This window comes from Callospermophilus lateralis, chromosome 15 (genome assembly GCF_048772815.1).
Source record: "Callospermophilus lateralis isolate mCalLat2 chromosome 15, mCalLat2.hap1, whole genome shotgun sequence".
Taxonomy (NCBI): Eukaryota; Metazoa; Chordata; class Mammalia; order Rodentia; family Sciuridae; genus Callospermophilus; species Callospermophilus lateralis.
In genome coordinates this window covers 12,402,592-12,409,935 of record NC_135319.1, presented here as the reverse complement: position 1 = coordinate 12,409,935, position 7,344 = coordinate 12,402,592, and the positions used below count along the sequence as shown (strand labels likewise).

The 7,344-nt window shown below is 41.8% G+C and overlaps 1 pseudogene; it reads left to right on the top strand.

The window, feature by feature from the left end:
* Window positions 1-4,645: 4,645 nt before the first annotated feature.
* Window positions 4,646-6,868, top strand: LOC143382262 (elongin-A pseudogene; annotated as a pseudogene).
* Window positions 6,869-7,344: the final 476 nt, after the last annotated feature.

Sequence of the window (7,344 nt, the reverse complement as noted above, 5' to 3'; positions counted from 1 at the left end):
GGGTGCTAGATTATTAAACAACCAGGCGGTCAGGGGGAATATTTACTGGGCAGTCCGGGAATTGTCCTAAAAGCTACAGGAATTTCAGGTTTTGCGTGTAGCATCGGAACTTAACAATATCTGAACATTTATATTTTAACTCAGGCCTTGCAGCTAACAAACTTTACAACACCCGGTCTTTTACACTCTAATTTTTAAACTTTTATTTCAATTTCATTTACCATTACAGATCACTCCTGGTTCACAAGAAGGGTGTCCAAGCCACCCTGACTTTAGGCAAATGAGGGGCAAGGGAGCTTATTTTGGACACTGTCTTGGGCTGTGCCCTTCAAGGAAACCTCCAGCCAGATGTTATGATGAGTGTCTTAATGGAAAAAGATGAGGGCCATGTAGGAGTGTTTTGGTTTTAATTGTGGTCATTTTTGTGGCGGTTGGAAGAGATGATTGGGTCCACCAGGGCTTGAACTCTGCGTGATTCCCCATAGAGACTGAGTTATGGAACTGACCTCAGAGAAATATTGCCATGAATTGTGTTGGGATTATAGGAGGCCACGAATGAGATTCGCCCTTGGAAACTGAGATCTAGGACCAGGTTGGCTTTCCACAGAGCACTGAGAATCTCAGCCAGGATATCTCATGATTTTTTTTTTTCTGAAAGACTTGGCAGCCATTGTTGAGACTCAAAACACACATGGACCTCACATTGTAGACCTCAATGGGCCTGGCTTCATGTGACCTTTTGGCCACTCTTTGGGAAGACTTGCCTGTGAGAGTTCTCCAGAGCTTTCATTGAAATGAGCTTACTCACCTTTTAATGGTTCCTGAATGAATTGAAACCCACAGTGCCTCCAACTTCATCCTTGAAAAATGGCTAGAAAAATACCATGAAACTTTTGAAATTCCCATGACCAGGTGGCACTGGAGAACCTTTGGATGTCCGGTTGCTGATCATGAGTGTACCAGACAGTGCCTTGATTGACTGGGTTTTATGAAAATGGTGTAGAACAGAGATTCCAGTAAGTTGGAGCCTGCTGTGTAGTGGGCATAGAGTAGTGGACTATAGGTTTGTGAATAAACATCTGTGTTGGGGCCATATGGATCTGCCATTGGCTTTCAAATATCTTGTGACTGACATAGTACAGCCATCAGACCCTTATATGTAAAAACATCTTGTTATATTGAGAGGTTTCAGGGCAATGTTCAGAATCCAGTTGCTATAGTCAAGGGGGAAAGCTATGTGGGATAGACCCGTGTTTGAACATTCTCCTGAAGACTCTGAACAACCACACGTGACAGAACTCCCTCCAGCATTGTGTCCCAGTTGAACTCCTTGTATTTCATTACGCCAATACCAAAATCCCAGTGCAGCAGTAAGAAACACCATGAAAATGGAGGATGACCAAATGGCTTCACAGACCACACGGGGAGACACTTAACTCCCAGTGGCCACAGTTTACCTACAAAGAGAGAATTCAGAACTGCTTCCTCATGTTCATTAGAAAACAAAGAACTATTTCATCCAGGTCACATAGATGCAGACGCAGACTTGATGGTGTCACTACAAATGAAGCAAAATCTCCTGACAACAATATATATATTTCATGTGCCCAACCTCAGAGGCAGTTTCTCAAGAAGTCTTTAGGCCAGCAGAGCTCCATGTTTTTGGAGTGTTTAACCTCTCCCTTACTTTTGGAAACTGTTCTACCTTATCCAATGTTGTGAAATCCTGAACATTTTCAGTTCCACATATGTAATCACAGGTTTTCAAACTGCTCTCCACTAATTGTGTCTTACTTGGAGCAAAGTTAATTACAAGGAATTGTTCTGGATGAGAGTGGCAAGATTTTAGTGTAGCACATATTTGCATACACATTAGATTCATTTTCCTATTTTCCAATTAAAATACTGATCCCTGACACTAACTCATACCCTACTAAACTGTGACTACTAATCCTAATATGATGGATAAAAAGACACCTAACAGAATAGAAACACAGGCCTTTCATAGGAGGCATGGTGTATACTTGGATTTGCCTTCAGCTTTATCAAGGGTATGTGTTATAAATCTTGTCAAATTTTCATTGTAATATTTCTCCATGAGATATATATATATATATATATATATATATATATATATATATATATATATATATATATTCTCAAGATTTTTTAATATATGACATATATGTATCTTATTAAACACTCCCTAAAATCATTCATATTCATGGTATGTGGATTTATAATCAACTTTTCACAAGATTATTCTCAGAAATATTCAACCACCTGAAATACCTATTTCTTTCCTAGTACTGAAAACTAACTTCAGTGAATGGTGCTTACAAATCCTAATATTTCTACAGTAAGTGACCCAGTTTAACATCAATGCAAGTAGATTCCTATGGGACATGATGTATATTTTGAAGATCATTTTTATTCAACACTGGTACATTACTATTTCTTCAGTTGATGGACATCATAGGATATATCTTTTCATCCAGAAGTACACAAATTTATAGGCATTTGGTTCACTTTCAATCACTTCCTCCTTAAGAACACATGCATTCCTCCATGTTTCTTTATGGTTTTTTTCACTAGACTTCTTTCTGAACACATTATTTTCGATTCCATAATCATTTTTTAAGCAAAACTCACACACTATTCATGATAAAACCTAACCCTAATATTACCATTAGATATATAAATGGTTGGAATGAATGAATGTATATCAATAGAAGATTTCCTATATATTTTCAGATATCAATTCAATCCATTATTTAAAGTTGGAAATAGTTATATAATTTATTCATAATATGGTCTATTCATGCATCATCTCTATATTCATCAACAGAGTGTACAACGATTTGTATGCCCAATACTAATTTATAAGTTTTCAAAATATTGCTCCCCATAATGGTGGAAGAAATACTCATGTCACCTGATCTACATATCCATTTTATCACAGTAATATTCTGGAAACAAAATGCAAAGGTCACACTTATGATTGCACCAAAGCCTTTATGGAAAGTGAGCATGGATTTCTAAAAAATCCATGTTCATGTACCTAATGCTCTCCATGTAAATCCTATTGGTGACTACATACTTGTTTCTTCCTAGTATTATATATTCAACATCAACCCTGTTGAAAATGTCTAATCCTATCACTCACTTTATACTTTGCCTGATTTCCTAATGTCTCTATTGATATCTGCTTTCCTACATATTTTCGCCAATTCATCATTGTGACTGACTCTTCACATGTGCTGACATTTACATTCACTCTCTAACTGAAACCTTATTGCTAAAGAACTTTTTTTCTCCAACTCATAGACTCACTATTTTTCATAAACCTACTGCCTATCTTCTAATCCTATGGCTAACCCTTTTTGACTGGATGTTCTCTTCTACATTCAATCATCCGAGGTACAGGGTCCTATGCCATTGTATATCGATATATCTGAGATCTTGGTGCAGAACATAATTCAAGCTAAGTATCCCAAACTAGGGCTCAATGCCGTTCTGGGATTCAAATCTTTCCTAGATTTCTGTTTTCATACTTATATTTCATGTCTATATTCTTAAAATATCACAGGTTCCCATTATAATTATTCATACAGCAGAATCATTCCTAACCCAAATCGAATGTGCTATTAAACCTAAACATACACTGTTTTCTCAATCTAACTTTACAGAAGAGCAGGGACAGATTTGGTCTCACAATACAGGATGGTAGGGGATCTTCCACCTGCTGAGAACATCAAAGGTCCATGCAGAAATGATCCCTGGAGAAGATGTAGGCAGCTATGAATGGGCTGAGAGAGCAAAAGTCATCTTCCATGGCAAACAACCTGGTCAGGATGAAGGGATGTGTCTGAATCATCCTCTCTCTTCTTAATGTAGAGAAGATGGACCAAACCAGGCCTGTGTGGAGAGCTGTTCCCGGGTGCTAATGGTTGATATACCATTCGAACTTGTGAAAGTGTCACAGGAAGTAGGGGCAGCCTCCATCTCATGGGACCCTTGGAAGCAACTGTTAGAACAAAGTGGTTGCCAAGGCAGTGACTTCATTCAGTTCCTGAAGGAAGTGACCTACCTAACTTCATTGGTGATGGAACTCTCTGAACTTGGGATCCAAGAAGCCAGGCACCAAGAGCCAGTCCCAGTCCCAGTCCCAGTCCCAGTGGGCTCACTTGTTTGTATTTACCAAGGACAGAGTCAGTCTTTCTTGGTACCTACTGATGTTAGGATGGCCAAATGCCAGGATAGCTCTGAAGAGGGGCCTTTCCTGAGATAGCAGTGAGTGACTCACTGCTGGCTTCTGACAACTTCAAAGAGTTGGCCAAGGAGACCATTTCTGAAACAGGACAGTCCATTTTTGGGTAAAATAGTATGGCCCACTAGTCAGAGGACACTTCGGATAGTCACAGACCTAATTGGGTGAAGGAGGTGCCTTTGTTGGTGTGGGTGAGAGTTTGTGGTTTTGTCCCATGTTCTGAGAATAGGTAGGAAAGGCAGTTTGTTTGTTTTGGAGTGGACTGTTTCTAGTAAGTCATTTGAAAAGGAGAGTGTTTCTATGTCTGGGTATCCCACTGTGTCCGTGGTTGTTGACATTAGAAAAGATAATGAGGAGGCCACGCCAGTGACAGCGATGGCGGCGGAGTCGGCGCTCCAAGTTGTGGAGAAGCTGCAGGCACGCCTGACTACAAACCCGGATCCCAAGATGCTATTGAAATATTTGAAGAAACTCTCCACCTTGCCTATTACAGTAGATATCCTTGTGAAACAATGAGGCTGATGAACAGGACTTTGAGAAAAGCAATTCCCGAAAGCACCCTCAGGATGCGGTTCAGAGGGAGGAGGAGATGGAAGGGTACTACCAAGAAAACAGCAAGGCGTCAGGCAGCCTATCCTATAGTCCCGAGCACAGACAGAAGAAACACAGAAAACTCTCAGAATGTGAACAACCTCACAAAGTGTCTCTCAGTCATGAGAGGAGAGATGAGAGGAAGAGGTGTCACAGGGTGTCACCTACATACTCATCCGACCCCAAATCTTCTGACAATGGCCATGTTCAGTCCCCTCCATTCTGTGCGAGTCCTCATCAGATGTACACAGACCATTACAGGTCACCAGAGAAGGCCCATGAGTTCATTGTTTCACACCAGAAACCTGGAAAAGGCCACAGTAATGCCTTTCAGGTCAGACTGGGAGTTAGTCAAGAACATCACCTGGGAGAACCCCAGGGAAAGGGGATCTTGAACCAAAACAAGGAACACAGATCTTTCCACAAGAAAAAAAACGCCCTATTGATGCAAAGGGTGATGATAAGGCCTCTGCTTTGGGCAGAGAGAAGCCACACAAGTCCCTCTCAAAAGAGGAGACCCGAAGGCCACTCCAAGGGGATAGTGCCAAGGAGAGACCACCTTCTAGTGCTGCCAAGAAAGAGAAAGAAAGAGAAGGCAACAGCCTCAAAAGAAAGTTTTTACCCTCAGAGGTTGCTTCAGACAAGCACCTTAAAAAGCCAAAGCACAAGGATGCTGCAAAAACCAAATCGGACATAAGCAAGCAACGTGTGGACAGCACAGACATAGGAAGAGGGGTTGGAGACCTGTTGCTTAGAACAAAAGAGAAGGTTTCTAACAATATAAAGGCTGAAGAAGGGAAAGTAAAGACTTCTAATTTGGATGGAAAGTCACTGGACTCACTCCCTAAGGCAGAGGAGGCAGACGTGGAGGATGAATTCGAGCAGCCCACTATGTCATTTGAATCATACCTCAGCTATGACCAGCCCCAGAAGAAAAAGAAGAAGATAGTGAAAACTCCAGCCACGGCACTTGGAGACAAAGGACTTTAAAAAAGTGATTCCAAAAGCACTAGTAAAAACTTAAACTCAGTTCAGAAATCACCCAAGGGGAATGAGAGCAGGTCAGAGAAGCTGCAGCTCGCTGGAGCCGACTCAACCAGGCTGAGAAAGGTCCCTACTGATGCACTGCCAGTATTGCCAGACCTCCCCTTACCCACCATCCAGAGCAATTACCATCCACTTTCTTCCCTTGAAGTGATGCCCTCCTTCCAGCCAAAGAGAAAAGCATTCTATTCACCCCAGGAAGAAGAAGAAGCTGGATTCACTGGACACAGAATGAATTCCAAGATGCAGGTGTATTCCGGTTCCAAGTGTGCCTATCTCCCCAAAATGATGACCTTGTACTAGCAGTGCATCCTTGTACTTAAAAACAACATCGATTCCATCTTTGAAGTGGGAAGAGTACCGTTTTCTATTCTTGAACCTGTTTTTGAGAGGTGTACACCTGATCAGCTATATCACATAGAGAAATACAATCACGTATTAATTGAAGACACAGATCAATTATGGAAAGTTCATTGTCACCGAGACTTTAAAGAAGAAAGACCAGAAGAGTATGAGTCCTGGCGGGAGATGTACCTGAGGCTTCAGAATGCCCGAGAGCAGCAGCTACGAGTGCTAACAAAGAACATCCAATGTGCAAATGCCAATAAGCCCAAGGACGGGCGAGCAAAGATGACCTTTGTCAACTCTGTGGCCAAGCCACCTAGAGATGTCTGCTGGAGGCAAGAGAAGTTTGGAACAGGAGGAGCAGCTGTCCCTGAGAAAGTCAAGATTAAGCCAGCCCCATATAGCACAGGAAGCAGCCACATTCCTGCCAACAACAACAGCTTGAACCCCAGCTCTGAGCAGGCAGCCTATGATGGCCCCAGCACCAGCAGTGCCCACTTGGTGCCAGTGGTCAGTAGTATTATCTCCTATGATTCTAGGAAACCAGCTGTGAAGAAAATCGCACCAATGATGGCCATGACAATTAAAGCTTTCAAGAACAGATTCTCTCGACGATAAACCAAGCACTTACTTTGGAGATGGAATTTGGGGGGCAAGATTACAGGGACAATGGGCGATAGAGAGTGGGACTTCCAGGGGAGCCCAGAAGCTTACTTTGTGGAGCCTCTTGGCCTTGGAATCCTGCATGGTCACAGGTGCTTCCCTGCACACCTACCTGTGCCCTGCCTGGAGCACACTTCAGAATTCTGAAGACGATGTGAAGCCTCAGTCTCACTGAGGATTTTAAGGTCAATTATACTTTTGTTGTTAATTAGCATCTTTGTAAACTATTAGACATAGTTTTAATTAATAAATATTGCCCCCAGATTGTAAAGAAAAGAAAGAAAAGAGAATGAATAAATAGATGTGTCCTGTCTAGTAAAAAGCTTCCCAGCATTCAACCTGCACAATTTATGAATGGACTGCGGGCTGCCTTAAGGATGGGCAACACCTACGATCTTCTGAAGTTCCTGTTTTCTTCCTGAATTCTTGTC